Source organism: Bactrocera oleae, chromosome 5, assembly GCF_042242935.1.
Source record: "Bactrocera oleae isolate idBacOlea1 chromosome 5, idBacOlea1, whole genome shotgun sequence".
Lineage (NCBI taxonomy): Eukaryota > Metazoa > Arthropoda > Insecta > Diptera > Tephritidae > Bactrocera > Bactrocera oleae.
Genome location: NC_091539.1, coordinates 60,818,954 through 60,840,006, shown reverse-complemented (window position 1 = coordinate 60,840,006; position 21,053 = coordinate 60,818,954). Strand labels below are relative to the sequence as shown.

The window sequence follows — 21,053 nt, the reverse complement described above, 5'->3', positions numbered from 1 at the left end:
AAAAAAAAACTCCAAATATTTATATGTATATTTATACATGTTGCCACCTGCATACATCCATATTTGTATAGCCGCTGTGTTCCACATTTGCAAAAACAATATTTCATAGCCCGAGCAATTCCATCGAAAACAACAACAATAAAACTCAAGCACCGAACAGTAGTAACCCTCAAGCGACAGAACAATTTCATAGTTCAAACAAAGCTCATAAAGCATTACTCACCCACATACACACAAACATATCAGGCATATCCCAATCTATGCATAGTCCAAACGTAATGTTCGAAATTCGAAATATTGCAAGTTTGTTGTGGCCAAAACTTACGCGAAAAATTACGTGTAGTAGCCGAAAAAATAGTGTTGAAAAAATTGCAAGTTATAAAAAAGACAGCATGAAGAATTGATAGAATTAATGTTGCCACACAACTGAAATACCAAAAAGTTTAACGCAAAAAAACCCAAACCTACCAACCTACCAACCGACCGACCAACATGCGCGCTACGGAAGAGTGTGAAAACTAAAAACATGATTTATGATGATAACCGAGGCGGCTGCCACTACCAACACCACCACACACTACACCGCATCGCAGAGCATACGAAACGTGCAATTTTCCATTTTCACACCAATTTTTCTGCAGCAACATTACATACATATGGAGGTATTGTCGTGGTGGCTTGCCTAGCAACACATTGCATCGATGAGTTTGCATGTTCAGATACAGGGTGTCAATTTAGTTATTATATACAATTTTTATAAAGTGATGTAATAAAATTCTTTCTATATTCGGACACCATAATGAGCATTCTCTTGACTTAAAACCGAAATTTAGTCAAACAATCCGAAGCTTACTACTTTAATGCCTAAACAGTATTGAAAAGTTCTCTGAATTATTTTATATTTCAAATTTCTAATTTCTACTTCTAAAATCTTCCCTCAATCACTAAAAAATACTTTCGTGACGCACCCTGTTAATGCTGCGCGGAACGCACTCACTAGTTCCACAGTTGTATTTCCTTGCCTTTGTACTAGCTGATATACATAGAGACGTGAGTATAAATAAACTTTTGCATTTTGCTCTGCTGCGGTTGTCAGCAAAGTTAGGAAGTTGCGGCCTCACAACGTCGGGAAGCGCGTAATCTTAGCTGATAAACCGAACGTGAAAGGGTTAAATTCACCAAAATCACTCTTTCGATGACTTATGTTGGCCACAAAGTGCAATTGTTTGCTCACGACATATCTGTGTGCGTGACTAGTGAGTGTGGCAGTAATTTTTCGTGTAGTTTTTCGATCATTTTTTTATCGAGTTAGTTGTTTCAGCACTTGTTTGTAGAGGCGCTTTTGTTACTATCGGGAAGGTAAAGTAATGTGCTTTTGAAAAAATTGGAACGAGTTGAACTTTTGGCTGGATTTATATACTGCGAAATTTTGCCTCTTTCAATACAGGATAGAGTTTACTTCTCGAAAAACAGCGAAAGTAACATTTTTTTCAACACACTTTTAGTAAAAATAATAATTTTTTTTTAGTGGACACCATCGACGGCTTATCTGGGTTAAATAGTATAGTGAAGCGCCCATAAATCATAGATATTCTTTTCAATTAAAAGTTAGAAAGATAGTTTGATAAACTGTGAACCTATTCCCTAACTCAAAAGATATTTTAATAACACAGCTTATAAACTTTTGACTCTAAAACTTTCACAAAACTAAGTTTACCATAGACGAGTCCCTTTTTAAGTTAACACTTAAAAATTTACAGAAATTGGCCCTGTCAAAATCCTTTGATAGAACGATAGCCGAAAATGGCCACCAACTGTATATTGCTCAAGAAACTATAGTATCGATCCTTAAAATACACACTCTGGTTTATTTCATGTTAGATCCATTCTTATACCAGCTTTATAGATCAATTTTACTACTTACTCCTGGTAGTCAAAGCTATTTACTTTGATTTCTTTGTGCAACAGTTTTGGTGTTGCAGTCAAGAAGCTTTTTCAGAACTTTGTCAATCAGAAATGAGTACATTTTTCGTCCAGGCTACGCTTTAAAACCCGATAAGTAGTACGGTAACTATTTAAAATGGAGTTAGCTTCCTCTTGAACTTGGAAGACCTTTTGATCAATTTCAACTTTGCTAAATTATTTGCATAATAGCTGCCAAATCTGACTTAAGATACAAGATTGATATGACTAGAAATTCGTTTGCAATTTTTGGTTTGACAAAACAGAACCAAAGCTATTAAAATAAGCATCTAAAGCCAAAGGCTGTAATCAGGTCTTGTGCTTAATTTCCTTAAAATATAATTTGCCATTTTTCATTTTAAATACATAGAGCGCTACAAGTCGTAACCTCAACTTTTTAAGCTCACTGTAAGTTTTTCCATTCGTCTTTGTTGTTGGAAATAATTGTTTCTTAACCGTAACACCTCGCCATTTGGCTCAGTGCCTTAAATGCAATTTAATTTGTGACACTGCCAGCGCAGACTTGTTATATTTTTTTTTGTCGACCTTTGCCCTACTTCTATTTTTAATCCATTTTTTTCTTCTTCCCTACCCTTCGTTGGTCTCATATTCACTGCTATCGGCTTGCAGTGACATTATTTTATATAATTGCTTTTCAACATAATTGCATTCTTTCGACTAGTCAACCAACCAATCACCGCGAAACCCCTAACCCACACAGCACTCACCAACCGGCGGTCGACCACGCGCCTGATATACTCTACAGTGTTCAGACTTCGCATTTCTAGTCACCATTCGTTACTTCTTTTCAGTTAGCTTGTCATATTGCAATTGCTTCCTTAACTTAGTTCTCATCTACGTTTGCAACTAAGTGAAAAATTGTTGGTAATAACCGTAGCGGAAGGCCAGTAACAAAGGAAAATGAGAATAATAAAAAACAACAACATCAATTTCATCATTTTTCCACACATTTTCTGCAACATCAATCTTACCATGTATCTCTCCCTTGCATTCTACCGCCCTCTGTGCCTAACTCACTCCCCGCTTTGGTGTGAGTAATCATCATACTCACAACATCCGTTTGCAATTAGTCAATAATTTTTAATTGCTTGGAAAATGTAGGAATTAATAAAATTCCATAGCGCACAATGCTCGGACGTCACTCGTAGAGGTAGAGAGAGAAAAGTGTGCGTATTGCACCATAGTAGTCGAGCAAGTTATGCGCGAGTGTACACTAAATGTATGCAGCAGCAGGAAGCTCCGGACATTTTCCACTATCATGCAATGTAATTTATCTCATTCCATGAATGCAGACGGTTCTGTTGTAGTTGCTGTTGCTTATTTTTCACTATTTTTTCAACTTTTTTCCATAAAACTTTATCACACTGAATTTATCAAGTGTCGTAGACGGCAGTTTGCCAGCAAGAAAACTAGGCGAAAAAAGCAGAGTGCGAGAAATTAATGGCATTGGCTCCTAAAAGTAGGTGAATGATTTTTTAGCTGTCTCCGTTAATGCCTATGTGTTGGTGTGTTTACTGTGGGGACACTTTTCAATATACTCACTTGAATATATTTTGTTGTTATTTACATTTTTCACTGGTAATTAATTGAATTTCTTTACTTTTTTTCTCTTTCGCCCTATTTTTGTTTCGACAGCTGTTGCCATCACCATTGTGTCGCCATCATTGTCACAGGCGTTGCCGACACAAGTCGCCATTGTCACGCTGTGTGAAAAGTGTCCTTCGGAAATACCTACACACATCACTTTTTTGTGTTTGCCAGTTTAGTTTGTACTTCGTTTAAGTTGAAAAAGGCCGCTGTAACTGAAAGGTGAGTTTGTTTGTGTATTTTTTTTTTTATTTTAGATTAAATTTATTTTATTTAGAAAATTGTATATGAATTGCTGTCGAAAAATTTGTTTGGTGATATAATAAACTTAAGGCTTTAATCTCAATAAAAAAATGTGTGTAACTTATAATATATATATATAATACTTTTTTCGGAATTGGTCATTTCCACAGCTGTTACTTGATTTATACTCAGTTTGGCCTGCCATTAAAAAAAAAATACTTACTTCGTCTTACTTAAATGAAACAATCTTAGTTATATAGGCTGATATATGTTCCTAAGTGAGCGGGATTGAAAATTTTTTCTTATAGTGTATACCAAGTTCAGTATATCGATATCGATATCTTGCATAAAAATCTATACTTGAAAATTTTTTGCAACAACCCTAGTGGTAATTTTTAACTCGAAGTTGTTATAAATGCAAATTTTTTTGTTCTAAAATTCAAAAGAAGACCTCAAAGTTTAAGTAAAACTTACGATTTTTCTTGTTTTTAAACGTAGAGTTCCCTAAAGGTATAGCTTTCAAGTCAGTTTTAAAAATTCTTGGTGCACTAATCATATAAAGAAATTTGCATACCAATTGGCCATCTACTTGTACCTGAAGTTATAAATCAAATGCAGATAGTCATTAGTTCGTTAGTAAATATATAAGTACATAAAGCGAAATTGTATGTTTAAGTGAAAAACTGGTGTTTAAGTTTTTCGCATTGGACAAAAGAGGCATTGCGTGTTCTGCTCAGAATTATGTAATTTTATTTTCACGAAATGCAACGAACGGTTAAATATATATTTTTAGAACAACTACTATTTATTTTTGTTTTACCATTAAGCCAACGTCTCTCTTTAAAATATTTGTTTTTTAAGAAGATAAATGAATTTAACTGAATACGTGACAAATTTTAAATGGAGTATAGTACCGCAAAAATATATAAACATTTCAAAATAAAAGGAGTGAAACGTCTTGCAAAGCATTTGCGTGCTTTGATGTCAAAGAAAGCAGTCAGTGAAGTGCAAAAATGAGTTGAAGATATTATATAGAGAAAGAAGCTGAAAGCTTTTTAAAATATGAGCGCACTCTCTTTCACACAATCAGTTAGTTCTTTTGCTAAAGGAGTTGGTAGTTAGGTTAGTACAATCACATTTTGCACATGTCTGAGTGTGTGGCAAATGAAGTGAGTTTCACACAGTTTGTTGAAGAAGAAGTCGTACATTTATGTGCCATTTTTATATGGCTGCATAAAACCATAGCGAAATGATATATATTTTTAAGTGAAACTAAAGTAGAAAGGAAAGTTGTGTGAAAAAGATATGAGTTTATGAATATTATAAGTGCTATGGTCATATTATATAAACCCAAAGCGTTGACATAAAAGCTATTGCGTTATGGAGATATAAATTGTGGAATTATATATATGACAAAATAAAAAAAGTGAGTGCAAATTTCAGTAGCGCAAAGAAAAATATCAATAGTAGTTAGTATAAGAAACAAAAATATTACATTTGCAAAAGTCAACTAAAACTAGTATGAGCTGAAGCGATGAAGAAACAAAAGCGTTCGTATCATCTAACAATAAACTTATAGAAATTGTAGTGGCATTTTAGGCGCCGCAAAGCATTTAAATTCCGTATCGAAAACTAATTGCGATAGAACTGCACCTGCTTCACATTAAATACGTAACATTTTGTAAATTTTATTATATATTTAAATAACGTTTGCATTCAAAACGGGCATCAAGAAGTCATGTTAAGACCAAATTGTAAAAACTGAAGTTTAGCGCCTAAAGATATGTTAAAATTATATCTATTACTTTGCAGAATGCTGCAGCATATATTACTTGCTAACAATATTAAAATACTGTAGTTATCCCTTGTTAAATATAATTTTTTAAAACTTGTGGCAACCCTTGTATTTTGTCGTTTTGTCGATTTTTTCCTTAAAACTGTCTAGTTGGATATCGCAATCGTCTTATGCCAATTTAATTGAATAAAAATAAAAAAGGTGGCAACCCTTACCTAAAATATAATTATAAATATTAAGAAAAGCATTTGTCTTAAACCTGCTTGGTTGACTGCCCATATTTCATGCATTTATTAAATTCAATTTAATGACAAATGAAAACAGATGGCAACCCTATAAAATATTTTTAAATATAAATGTTTTCTAAGCTCTTCTATTTGTAATGTATAATTTTACAATTTTTTTGACTTACAATTCGCAAACATGTGGCAACCTATTGACTACCTACTTTTGTATCAAAGCGTTCAAGCTCTATACAATCATCCAAGAAAAACTTAAATCCTTTCAGACTTTACCATGTTTTTGCTTAGTGAAATGTCATCGTAACGTGTCACACAGTTTCGTTGCAAACGATCGATTTTATTGTACCGTGCCGAAAAAGTTTCACTTCAGAATGCCACAATTTTAACACACAACAACAAAAAGCACGAATATTTAAATTAAAGAAAAAGCAACTGGCAAAATCTGATTGCTCTATATTCATACATATGTAAGTACATACATATGTGCAAGCAAATATGAGGCAAGAAATTAAATATGATGTATGGTTTTTGCAAAACAACAACACCACTAGCTTACGTGTGCATTATGCATGTAACTTTCCCAAAAAACTCTTAACACATAGAACACCGAATGCAAATTTTTATGGCAATAGACAAAATAAAACCGGAAAGTACGGTAGCCTAAAATTAGGCGCGCGAGCGTGCGTATTCCACAAACTCAGCTATATCATATAATATGTATGCGCTTAGGTATATAGGTAAATAAGCCTGTCTGTGCATATCAAATGAGATGGTTGGTGCTGATAAAATAGAACGGAATTTTTCGCAGCATATCAACATAAAAGCCACATAAATTGTAGCAATTTGCGCACGCACACTGACGCATACTTTCATATATGTATGCGTGTGTATATTTTCGCTTTTATTTTCAACCTCATAGCATATTTTGCAGCGCCACATGAATGAGCGCAATTTATATGCAATGGTAATTTAACGGAGGCGTGACGCTAAGTGAAAATGCAACCAAATGCATGATTAGGAAGAAGTTGTGTGTAGTTGAATATGGAAATAAAAGAAATATGTGGTCTAGTATAAATATGGGTATGAATATGAATTTGAGTGCAGTATGTCTATGAGTATGAGTATGAATTAAAAATACGTATCAATATAAATATTATATAATATATGGTAAGTATGAGTATAAATACCAAAACGAATATAAGTAGAGTTATTAATATGAGAATTATTATAAATAATTTATAATAAAATTAAAAAGTGAGTGCGAATATGCAAACATATTAAACTGAGTATGATTATGAGTATGAACATGAGTATGATTTTGAGTATAAATATTTATTTAATTTTTCAATATTAATACTAGGAGTATTAATGATTAAAAAAAAGTATAAATATAAATATATGGTAAGTATGAGTATAAATACCAAATTAGAATTATTAATATAAGAATCAGTATAAATAAATTATCATTAAATAAAAATGAATACAAATATACATACATATCAATGTGAGTATGATTATGAGTATGAATATGAGTATGATTATGAGTATGAATATGAGTATGAGTATGATTATTAGTATGAATATGAGTATGATTATGAGTATGAGTATGATTATGAGTATGAATATGTATTTAATTTTTTTAATATTAATATTATATTAGTAGGATTATTAATTATCAAAATAAGTATAAACATGAATATGAGTATGAGTATATATAGCAGATATAAGTATGAGTAGAGTTTTGATTTATGATTAGTACTAATAAGAATAAATTTATACTAGTATAAAATTTAATATGAGTGTGAATACTATAATAAGCACATTTATGGATATGAGTATGAGTATAAGTATGAATATTAGTATGAATGTTCATATGTACATGTGTATATATAAACAAAAAAAAAATATGAGTCTGACTAAATACGAAAATGAATATGAGTATAAGTAGAATTATACGAATGAGTAATAAAATGAATAAATGAATTTTAATTGAAATATAGGGGAGTGAATTTTAATATGGCTACGAGTATAAATATATGCATAAGTATAGGTATGAATATTATGTTATGTATGTGTTTCATTAGTTTGTATATAAAAAAATATTTACTTTGTGTATGAATATGTATTTGAATATGAGTATGAGTATGAATATGACCGTGAGCATAAGTATGAACATAAAACTGAATGTGAGTATGAATAAAATGAACAAAAATATTTTTAGTTGGACCTCCACCATTTGACTTCATTCTCTCTTTCCCACCTTTTCAAATAAAAAAGGTAAAAATTATATGCGAACGCTAATTTTGCCGTTTCACTTTGCCTAACCATTTCCGCTTGCCTTCTTCACGCGCTATTTGTGCCACAATTTGTGGCAAAGTGGCAAAGTGGCACACTTTATGCAACGCGGGAATGTGTGCTCGCTATTTTTGTAAGCGCTGTTTGGCATACTCATACCTACATGATATAACTCAAGCGTTGCATAATAATTTTATTCAAACATGCAGCTTTATGCATCCTTTCACCTCATTCCTATATACACTCACGCACTAATTTCTCGCAATTACGGCATTTCAAAAGAGCACACTCTTTCGCGCATAACAGTATTTTGAGTGGTGATTATGCATATTTGGACATTTATCTCATTTGTTTTTGTATTTGCATGCCGCTTCTCAAAAAGGCATCTAATTCATGGCTCATTGCGTTTCTTGTTGCACTAAAATATGTTGCTGTTGCATGCAACAAAGCACAAAGTCTCATACCTTCGTTGCATTTACCGTTACCTACAAACACTTATGTATGCTTACATACGTATGCACGTAAGCAGTTGTTTGTGCGAGCGCTTGGCTTGTGGCATGTGTTATGCCACACACGATCATGCCTTAACATCTTGTATGTGTGCCATTAGACATTGCAGCGCGCAATTTTACCGTTGCATTGTGTTCGTCTCGCTGCCTGTTTGCCATTGCATTGCTTTGCAAATATTTTGCCGATACAAATCCACTGCCATAACGGTACATATCTCTTTCAGTGTGTTCGCGCACCTTTTTGTGTCGCTAAATATTTGCCGTTATGGCTTGCCGTGGCGCTTGCTGGCATTTTGTAATGTCAACATTTTTCCCACTTATCTCTATTTTGCTGCCACTTATTATTTTGGTCGGTATCCGCTCACTGGCGTTTCGTTCGAGCAATTGCGTAATTTTCATTTAATAGATGTGCATATTTTGATTTTGCAACTAAAATATTTATATTGAAATTTCGTAACGTTCAAATTGCTCATAAAATTGCGGAAATATTATATGTGTTTTTTATATTTATAGTTTTAAGGAAACGCTTACGGCTTTGTAATTGTTGATAATGAAAAAATATTGAATATTTCCATAAGACTTTTGCTAATGAAGAGAGATTTGGTACTCTTGCTTTTACAGCTTCATTTTGGGTGTATAAATTTAAGTCAACTAACTCTTTTCTTGATAATACAAAATTTTTGATCTACGAGTGCAAGAGTTCACAAAAGTAATCATGAAGATTTTATTCTCAATCTGCTGAAATTTTATATTGTAATTTTACATGTAACATTTATATCGCCTAAGTTTATATGTTGTTCAGCTTTGCAGAGGTTTGAACTCATGATCCGCAGTTTTCTTTTAAAATGTTTGGCTTCTCTATCTGTTCTACTATTAGATGATTATTCCACACACCTTTATAAACCTTATGCACACTTTTCAGAATAGCTTTTAGTAAACTAAATCTTGAAATATAAAAGACAGACTGAAAATATGTAAAATTCTATTTAATTATTTAATCTAGTAGGCATCTTTGAATTTATTCATTGTATTTGAAACGATCGATATTTGGCTTCAAAGTCTATCTTGGATGTTGCGCGCATTCTCAAAAGATTTCAGAATAGAAAAAAGTAACTGCGTCCCATATCCGGAGCTTCGGAGGCAACTTAGAGGCAATTCATGCCATCAACTTTCTTTGCTATCAATTTTATAGTCACTAGTGATGCTTTTTGCATGTTGCTTGCAGACCGCAGAGGATTCGATTAATCGCATGCCATCAAGTGTAATGATAGTTGAATTTAGTTTCATTTCAAATGAATAGCTTAAATCACTGTACAAAATCGTCAATACGATTTGATTTTAGTAGATTTTAAGTTCATGAGCAATGCTTGGCACAGAGCTTTCACATCCAAAATTTTCATGATATATCCAACATCTTTTCTATCACGCTAGGGTGTCAGCTAACTCGATCAAGCTCATTTTATCGTCAAAACAATTTTTGGGTGCTTTTTTAAGTTTTCTTCCAAAACAACCTATTTGTGGCGTCCATTTGGGTAGTGTACTGAATTTTAATAACCGATATCGACCGGTTGTTTCGTCTGGCGTAAGGTCCAGGCCAGCTTTTTGTATGAAACGAATATTTCACTGAGATACCAAATCCTTTTTAAATTTTAATTTCATACTTTTTTAAATGCGACGAAAATTAAGACTTGATGGCATCAACCGTGGTATTCTTGACGAATCTAAAAATAAATATCCATTTCCAATGAGTTTTTACTGAGAGCATTCAAAATGTCTTGATTTTTACAACTGTTAAGCAGAGATTTTGAGGAAATATGCTCTTTAGACGTAAAAGGCTTCTCACCTTGAGGACAAGACAAAACATGAAAAAATATTTATAAAATAAATATTCGGAAGGTAAATATTCTTCTTAACAATTTCACATGTTAAAAAAAAATCACAACTTGCTTGACTCAAAATGCCATATCTCAAGATTCAGCTGTGTAATGCATACACGTGCCTTTTGAAGTTTAGGTTTTTACTGAGAACCATATGAGTTCCATTCTAATGACACGACCGTATCGAAACGTTAGGAAGCTTATAAATAAATATGCTGGCATTCTTGTAAAATAATCAAAACTTCATTTAAAATATATTAATCTAGTTCATCTATTGCAATGATTTCAATGAATATATATGCCATTAAAAGACTCTCACTCAGCATTTTCGAAGCTCACATACAAATATATGAGTACATATGGTACATACATACGACCTATGACTATATATTATATAATTACCATCGCGACAGCCAAATATGTAAATGTCATAAACATTTTGCTGCTAATTCACGTTTTAATCAAACTATGACATGTAATTAATACATTTTAATTGAAACGTAATTAGAATTCAAATAATTTGCAGCAGTTACTTATACTAAAGTGTAATGGTGCACACATACATATGGTAGATATTAGTTGTGTAATATAAATGTATTTACATATGTGTTCGTGTATTAAACGAAATTATGTGAATTGCAATGCGTTACAGTTATAATTACTTACTTGAGTAATCAAATGTATTCGATTGTTTCATTTGTTTCATTAGGCGATGATTGGATTAAGAAAATAGAATTATCGCACAAATTGCGAGGTGATGAAAGTGATTGAAGATCATATTAAGATTAAGTTGTACAATGAAAAGAGACCAATATATTTACATAGTATCAAATTAAAGAGAGAAAGCAAAACAATTAATTCAAATGAGAGATAAACGCATACATTAACGGAAAGTATTAGTGAGAGTATGCGTGTATGTATTTGAGTATAGTATATTCTGTAAAAATTACGCTTAGTCTTTGTAGCGGCAATTTTCTTTCAAACAAATAAAGAAAAAATTAATAGTTCTTAATAATATATATTTAAAACAAATTAAAACTGATTACTGTAGCAATTTGCATACAAATTCGTCAACATTTCCCGTTAGTAAAATATGTTTCACATTTTTCTCATAATTGCAATAGTTTGAAGAGCGCCTTCTTTACTCACATTTCACTTCCATACATTTCATCATTTGTTAGACTATTTTTAATTTTTTTCTTCTTCTTTACAATCTAACTTCATGCAAAAGTATTTTCTAATTTCCTAACGCATCCATCATTTAACTTTTCGACCCGAAAACGGAAAGCAAACAGCTCTCTCTCTCTCTCTTCCTCACTACAATTTTTCGCTTTTCAGTGCAATGCTGGGAGCAGGACGCTAGCAAAAAAAAAAAACAAAATTGTCCATAGAAATTATAACAGCACAATAACAACAATGCCATGTTGTCATGTTGCCAAGTACAATGGCCAGCAAAATTGTTGGCTAAGAAAAATGTGCGCCTGCCTTGTTGGCTTTCCATCCATTTCGTCCTGTTCATCGGTCTGTCGCAACATTCATTCATCACGGGCACAAAAGTTCATAATGTAACAAGAAAAGAAATGCCATGGAGAGAAAACAAAAACAAACAATATTTTAAAAACAACAACAAACACATAATGTAGATTGCATTGTCTGAATAAATGCCCGGTGTGGAATGCGCTGGCGTGGCAGTTGTAACTGATTTGTGTTTGGCATGATTGCGAGATCGAAGAGCAGGTGCTTTGCTTAGTTGCTGTTTTAGCAGAGAGAGCACTTAAATTTGCTTTAAAACTTAACTTTTTACATTTATATTTATATTTTCCAAAAATTGTTTTTATTTATTTTTTAAATACATTTGTAATATAATAATAAATTTGGCAAAAACATGTAGAATGTTGCAACTTGACATTTCAGTGGAGTGGACTTTTGCATGTTTCTGACATTTGACATTAGAAATATGCACATAAATATCGTGGTACTGCAGTTTTATAACTATTTTTGTTTATATTTATTACTAGTTGTTGCACACAAACCGCTCGGTGTGGTACGAATCATAGACTTTTGAGATGCTCAACGAGATGTGAGCCGTCGTGGGCATAAATTCGGTTAGAATTTGAAAGTAATTTAAAAATCATCAAATTCTAAGAATTCTTAATTACATACTTATAAAATGTATGTATTTATATAAAAATTGTATTAAAAAGTAATGCATATATATGTGGTTTTGTTAATATGTATTTGCTTACTACTTCAGAAGAAATAAATAGCTACTGGTATGTACATACTTGTACATATGTATGTACTTATACAAAAGTCATTTTAATAGCCATCATGTCGTCTTAACTGTCAATAGCTTGACTGTAATTTCCGCCGGCGTCGATTATTTACCACAAAGAGCCAATAAATATTAATATACATTTCTGCCGCAAAGATTCTCTGTTTCCCTCTTCTTAACTTCTTCTTGTGAAGTAATGTGAAAAGCAAAAAGTACACCAGCAGTGAGTCCTCGAACCAGTAACGAGGTAAGCATTCGTGCCAAAATCAACGCTGTGCTGCTCATGAAATACTGGTACAAAAAATTTTGATAGTGATCTGAACATTTGCTTCCGGGTAATTTCAAGCAAAACTAAAAATTATGTTTTAAGAAAAACTTATTAAGCTGATTGTGCAGAGCGGCTACAGTTTTGAAAGCTGTAGGTCAAAAACTATATGAGATATCGATTTAAAATATTATTATATTATTTTCAAAGGTATAAACTATCAAAATATGCAAAAATCGATGGTGACATACCTACTGTGTAATTACAAAAAAATCTTTGGCAATAAATTTGTTTCTCTTTTTTAACCGGATTTGAGCAAACTAGGGTATAATATTTCCATTTAACTACATTTTTTCCATTACATACCTTCTTGTTGATATTCAAATATTTAAAGCTCCAAAAAATTTCATGAAACTCCCTTAAATTACGCTTGCAACAAGCGTGCATGCATTAGTGGTGCATTAAAAAAATATGTTACATTTACCTCCCAACATAATAATGCAAACATAATAAACAAAGAAATGTTTACAGCAGCAACAAAGCGGCACTCACGCACTCAGTCAGTCAGTCACCGAGTGAATTGTTTGAAAAATATCTCACACAAAGCATACAGTTGTGTAAAAATATGCATACATAAAAATAAATATATAAATGAATATATATTCATATGTAGGTGTGTACTTTCAGACTTTTATTCCGTTAGTCAACGATACTAACGTGCATAAAATTAAAAGGATATGCTTGTCGTCGTCACATTTCAATTGCATTGTTATTTGAACATAAAAAAACAATAACAATAAACTCCACAAAAACACGACACAAGTAGAGCATTTGTGTGCATTAAGTTTTGAAAGCACTGAAAAAATAAGGAAAATATTTTTGTTTGAGTAGATGCGACTTTTGCACGTCTTGAAAGATATATTTTTACATATTTAAATTACAAAAAATATTTCTAAAATGGTTGTACAAAGCTCGACACCAGAAATACCCAGATAATTCCATTATGTCTGGCGATCATGGCAGTTAGAGTATAGTATATAGTTAAAGGTATTTGGACTAACCCTTCACAATCTTAGACATTTGTCGCAAATGTGTGTTTAATAATTGAGAACTAGTCAGCGAATTGCAGCTTCCCATTAAACTTGGACAATCGCAAGAAATCAGAAATTTCTTCCAGAAACATCGAAAATATTCTTAATACTTATCCGATGTATACTTCAAACTCAGAACAAGTCTTAAACGACATGGAATTTCCCTAGTTTTAGTTCATGAAACTGGTTGGTAAGATATATATATCTGTTGTAAGAAAGAAAGCTCTTGTCTAGAGCATTTTCGCGAGCTGATAATGTCTTCATTGTTGAAATCAATTATTTGAAAGATTTTGAAACGAAGAAGACACACGCCATTATTAAATCAGCAAAATCTGCCAATACCTATAGAAGGGTTAGAAAAAATTAATTTTTTGTGAACTTTCAACAGACATGACATAGTCATGGATAATGTCTTTCTTAATATCAAGCATTTAATTTACCCAAATACTCTCAGTTTTTTATCTGTATGACCGGTATAAATAGTCGGACGACGACGGTTAAAAATTAATTCGAAAACAAAAATAGATAATAATCTACTTTAAACAATAGCCAATTTAATTTTCACATACATGTAAGTACATTTATATACATGGGTGCAAATGTATGTATGCTGACATTAATTTCGTGTTTGGCAATTCACTTTATTTGCACTTTGCCAAATTAACATCCTGTCTGCGTGACTTGCTTCAGTGCATTCACCTTTTGGTCCCAGCATTGCTCCAACAGCTAAAAGCGATGGGAGAACAATGGCTGTATATCAGTATGTGTGAATCCTACGATCTATATTTAGTCCGACAACGTTGATATGTACGCTGGAAGCTGTAGGAATCGAAAAAATGCTGTTGATTGCACACGCAGCTGAAAAATACAAGGTGTCCCTTTTAGCTGCATAAAATTTTCCCAAAAAATGGCTGTCAAACCTAGCTGTCAGAACAAAAATATGGTTTTGATATTAAGGTTGTTAATACTTCGGTTAGGTACAGTGAAATGACGTTTAAAATTACAGAAAATTTTTTTTCAAAACTCGTGCTACAAAGAAATTTGTGTTTATATAACTTCAAGCGTAGAATAATGCTTAAAAGATTCTCTCAGTACATTTATATTCAAAAATAACGAAACCATTTAAAGGCTATTGTAGTGAAAAAATTGGCAAAACTGGATCTTAAAAATGTAAACCTCTAAAAAATCACCCTTTAGCAAAAAAATGCGAACTGTTGCCACGAAAATAAGGCAGCAGCTATCGAAAAGGCATTTGAATGAATCGCGCACACACCCCTTAGCCGGTTCATTTGGTGAAAAGCAAGCAATGGCATCGCTTATGAGCAAACAACGTGCGGTGACGGTGAGGACACCGCCATTTCAATCGGCAATCTCTAGCTGTTGCGCTCAATTGCTGATTGGTGATTGGTGTCCACCTTCGCTTTAGTGAATGCGCGGCCTCTGCTGTCACTGATCAATGCTGCCGTTTATCGCCAGCCATCGTTTTGTCGTCATAGTGCCAACATTGCCGCTTGAATTAGTGTTGCTGCAGTAGCAAGTGAACTCGCTAAATGCAAAATTCGTCTTTTTCTACTTGGCAATGGCAATCGCCAAGTGAAAAGATAATGCAATTTCACGCAAGTGAGGAAATAAGTCGGCGGGAAATACTGCTGGTGAGTGACAGCAGCATAAATCCAATTCAATTAGCCGTGGTCTGACAAATATTCGCCGTTAGCCAAATTACAAGCATACTTGCACTTTGGTTTTGGCACGTTAACACTGTTGGTAAGCACTGAAGTTATAACTTGATGTCGTCGACTTCAAAGTATTTGAGAATAACAAGAACTTTTTTATTAGACTGGAGTTCATAAATTGTATTTAGAATAGCCTTTAATTATTTAATTTTTTATAGACCTATTCTCATCCTTATCTGTCGCTGGACATGGAAAAATACTCATTGTAGAATGCTGCCTACATCTAAGCACCTTTTTATATGAAGGCGTGACACAATTTCTGCCAATGATATAAGCAGTATTTAGATGTTTACTCCACCGTTCTCTCCACTCAATTATTTTCAATTTATATCGTACTAATACACAATCAGGATTTACTGATTACTTACAGCAAACGTTGCCTACATTTGGGCATACTTTTAGCCAAGCCATTAACCAAAACTTTTGGCAATGATATAAATAGCATTCAAATGGCTACTAGTTTATTTAATGCTCACTAAGATTCCTTAAATTATTAGATACCGCTAACTATTTTCAATATAATTCTTATTAAACTATCTTCAGAATTCACAAGTGGCCATTGGTGATAATTTCGAATAAACGTTGCCTACATTTAGATATATTTTTAGCGCAGTCACTCACCATAAATGCTGAGATTAATATAATTATATTTAAATATATTATATTAAATACTAAATAATTTAATTCATTTGGTTTTTACTCCAACTGCATGTTTTATAGTAGTCGGAATATTATTTAACAACTTTAAACCCTTTTGATTATATTTCGTAGCTATACTAGCATCGACATTTATATAATATTTTAGTACTACTGCTCATCTTAAAAACGTTGCCTGCATTTAGGCTTATTTTATCGAAGTCGCGCACCAAATTTGCTAACAAAATAATTCATATTTGGTTAAGTAACCCTTCTTAATAATATATAGTCCTATGTAATATAATATATTTAAATATAAAGATAGTATCTAGTTGTTATTTCCCCAAATAATTTTTAATATAATTTGAATACTCTTAAAATTTTTACGACTCGCTTCCATTAAATTTTTTTCAAACCCCTTAAATTTCATATTTTCTCACGGCGGTTTTTTTATTACACACTTGAACACTTCAGTGCTTTTTTATACCTGTCAGTAAGATGTACGCATTTGCACATATATTTCGAGACCTTACTAATATTATATATATACATATAGATAAATATATTCCCTAAATGTCCATAAATATCTTCATTGTATATTTATGACAGACGTGCAATAAATCAAGTTTAAATACAACTCCCAAAACAATATTAACATACTAAACAATCACCACCAGTTAGGCATTAGAGATTCATAATAATATCATTTCTATTGAAATTTATAGACCAACGCCACCGTTACACAGACAAACATATGTCACTCACTTCATAAACAAATGCATAAATAAATAAAAATTATTTGAATTGCCATATTTTTGCATGCTTTAAAGACGCTTGCATGTAAACGAGCAAGCCTTGGCCTTGATGCAAACATTTTTACGACTTAAACCTTTCGGCGACCTCTGGCAACCTTCATGAGACTAGATAAATTCCAGCAGACGAGTAAAAGAAATATTTAAAGCTATAAAAATGCCTGTCTGCATGCGATGGTTTAAGAAATATCCGACTGAGTTTGAAATGGCGCATAAAACGACTGGCCTCTGGGGATTCAGGCGTGTTGCAAAACTTTTGCCGAGACCGGCGTGTGAAAGAGTGAGTGAGTGTTTGAGCAGTAGCTGACCTTTGTATTGATTTGTCTGGGTTTGAGGTGGTTTTCCTTTTTATTTATAGCTCACACCCACTCTCACTTTACCTCTCTGCCTGTCAGTCTACTTGGTTAACGGGCTTTAAATGTAATATATTTTTATTTATATACGCAACCACAACTTAAATAATGTTTAATATACCATATTATGTGCACTTTCTTATGAAATATCATAAAAATTGTGTCTGTGTCGCTTGAAGTTAGTTAATGAATTTGATACCGTTTTTGATAGCCCGTGAAATTTCTCGCCACAAAAAAGTTTCGCTATAAATATAGAAGCGTGTAAAAAAAATTCGTTATCTAAATATAATTATTTTATGTTTGGTATATAGATATTTACATTAGTATCTGGATATACTAAGGGGCTATACTAGGGAATTAAAAAAAAAGCTACTGCATCAAAAATTAAATTAAACCTAACCAAAAAATCTCTATTTGAAGATATTGTCCGCACTATGACCTGCGCTCAAAAAACAAAAGCAAAAATTTACAAAATGGTGGTGTTTTTTTACCAAAGTTGAATTTACCTAAAATTATGGTCGTTCGCGGAAATTCGGTTTTTGATAGGCATCGGACAATTTGTCTCTGAGTTATCAATCAAGCAAGTTCGAAAAATAAGTTTTGAGTGACTGCACTTTAGAAGCCTGTAACTCCAAAACTATTTGAGATATCGATTTAAAATTTTGGTATGTTATTTCCAAAGAATAAATATATCGAAATATGAAAAAAAGGTTTTCTTTTCAATTTCAAATTAGGTGTGTAAATATATTTTATTTAAATCTCAGATAAGATAAAATATTAATATTGAAGTTTAAAATACAGAAATGCGTAACGAAATTCAATTATACTATGCATTTTATATCTACCACAATAAATTTTTTGGTATGTGTCTTCGCTAAGAATAATGCGCCTATTTGTAGGCAGTGTTTTTGCGTGAGTTTGAAATCTGTTTATTATATTTTTGAGAGAGTATTATGCTTACAATTTTTTTTATAATTGTATATCCCATTTATATAAAAAACTTAATTAATACTCACAAAAAAAAAAATTACATTGACTAGAGTAATAACTGTAGAAAACAACAAGAAATATTTACAAAAAAATCACCTAGACAAGTGTAAAACTTGTTTTCTTTATATATACTTAGTAAGCTAACCTTTACGTCCAGACTGAACGCTTTAACAATCTGCTAAATTTAATCCTCAGCAGATTAATGGCCTTTGCTGACAGCATTCCTACCTCCATTTTGTCTATGTGTCAACTAAAATTAATGGCGGCGCTAAAGCAATGTCATGCAAAGTTGACAAGACCACACAAACGCTATAGAAATGGTAGACACTAAATTCCAAAAATAAAACCAAAAAACATCTATCAGCATTTACCTAATCTCTTATGTACCCTTAATGTATGGTGCACCGGTGCGTATAAGTGACATTAATTTGAGTGTTGAAAGTAAAATTTAAACATAAACACCTACAAATTCCAGACATGTGGCAATTATTCAACGGTTAATGACTTGTCATTTGCTTAAATATAAATGAGGCACATACATACACGCACACATAATCAGTACACACACATATAATCAGCACGTGTGTGTACACTAACCAGTAAGCGCTCATAAATACGCGCACAAAGTAAGTGCAAAAGCATAAATGCTGTCGCTTAGCGATAAATTCCTCAGCCCCATACCCCCACACGTGTACCTGTGTGCGCATAAGAGGCAACTTGATGAGTAACTTGTCTCACAACAGCCTTTAAGCAGTCGTGAAAACACTTGAGCAGGTGGCTGATTAACTACTAGAACTACACTGCTAACAACAGCAGCAACAACAGCAGCAGCACACAATGTTGCAAAAAAACAATTTCTAAAGAATACAAGCATCTTACTAACCGACTTTTGAAGCATTTTTTGCGCCACCCTCCCTTCGAGCAAGCACGTGGTATACAATAACAATTTACCTTCACTCGTTTCTACCTTCCACTTGTAATACAAGCATACGTTCTGGCTAATGCCTACTTAACTTACCTGAAGCGAGCGTTGCTCCACTTGTTAACATACCCTAATCCACACACATGTAAGTAGTTATTAACCGCCCTCTCTTTCCTGCATATGTTGTTTATTGTGTCAGCACTAACGGTATATTTACGCTTATGCATCGTAGTTGTTATTTTAGCATTCGCTTCCTCTTTCATTGTTATTATTATTGTTATATTTGCTTAGTGTGCGTGCGTGGTGCACATTTTCCTTTGTCACTTTTTATGCGCCTTGCATGACACTCTGTTAGCAGGATGCGTGCAACATTTTATCATATTGTGTAATAGGAAACCATACTCGGAAAATTGTTATTACGCACAATACTCATTTAGCGTCGCCATCAAAAGACTGGGTTTGTGTTTTCCCCTTACCATCCCGGATTTCTTTTATTGGAGTGCTGTAAGGTGTAGTTGCTGCCAAAGGAAGCATCTACAGTGATTGCCTTATTTCCTGAGGATCTGTCTGCACTTAGAACTCCAATTTCTAACACAAACTATGAGGCATATACAACGTTAGAGGTTTATGGAATATATTTGTAACAGATAATGCGCTTCTAAGCCAGCAAAAATTTAGAGGGTGAAATATATTAAAAATTTATTGATAATTATGAAGCCTTATAACGCGGCACATCTGGTGTGGAATTCTTAAAAATCGTTTTTTCATAATTCGATAGGCTATACCTGTAAAAATAACATACTGAAACCTTAAATCGATAACCCAAAGGTGTTTTGAGCCACATCCTTATCAAGTGTCAACGCTCAGTTCAATCGCTCTATCGGTTTACGGTTTAAGCATGTTTTTCGCACAACTATATTTTTCAAATTTGCTTGAGTGATTAGTTGGAAGCATATAATCAGATCAACATCAAAAGTTCTTTCTGCATATTCTGTATGTATTCTCCATACTATGACCTACCAGTTTTTTGGACCACACAAAATTCTTTAATAAAATTAAACTTTTTTTTAATAAACGACCCCTTTTTATGATTCATCGACGGAGAATGCCGCAGTTGAAGAACCTCTTTCCAAAAATCGCCTTTTTTTATGCAGTCTCCTAAAAACTTCATCTCAAAAGATCTGAAGAACTCACACTAAAAATTATTCTAAAAATTGGTAGAACAACAATCTGGTTAAATTTGAAAAACCGATCTTAACTCAGAAAGTAGTTCATTTTCTCCCCGGGTATCATAATTTACCATTTTGTTATTTGACCGTAGCCGTATCACATTTCTTGCCTTCTCAGTCTTTCACATGCTTGTGATCGATGAGCTGTCTGGCAATAAAGATGAAATCATCCACAAAATTTTAAGCATTCTCGGGACATACCTTTAAAAGAGTGGA

At 32.9% G+C, this 21,053-nt stretch overlaps 1 protein-coding gene across 6 annotated transcripts in view; it reads left to right on the top strand.

Annotated features, from left to right (window-relative positions):
* Fur2 (furin-like protease 2) overlaps window positions 1-21,053 on the top strand; it is a 319,156-nt gene that overhangs the window by 227,016 nt on the left and 71,087 nt on the right. For 5 of the 6 annotated variants that reach the window (XM_070110819.1, XM_070110817.1, XM_070110814.1 and 2 more), the window contains one exon: window positions 3,619-3,792. The exons of the other annotated variant lie outside the window; for it this stretch is intronic. The gene's annotated coding sequence lies outside the window, so the exon portion shown is untranslated. The remainder of the gene's footprint in view (window positions 1-3,618; window positions 3,793-21,053) is intronic. 6 annotated transcript variants of the gene reach the window in all.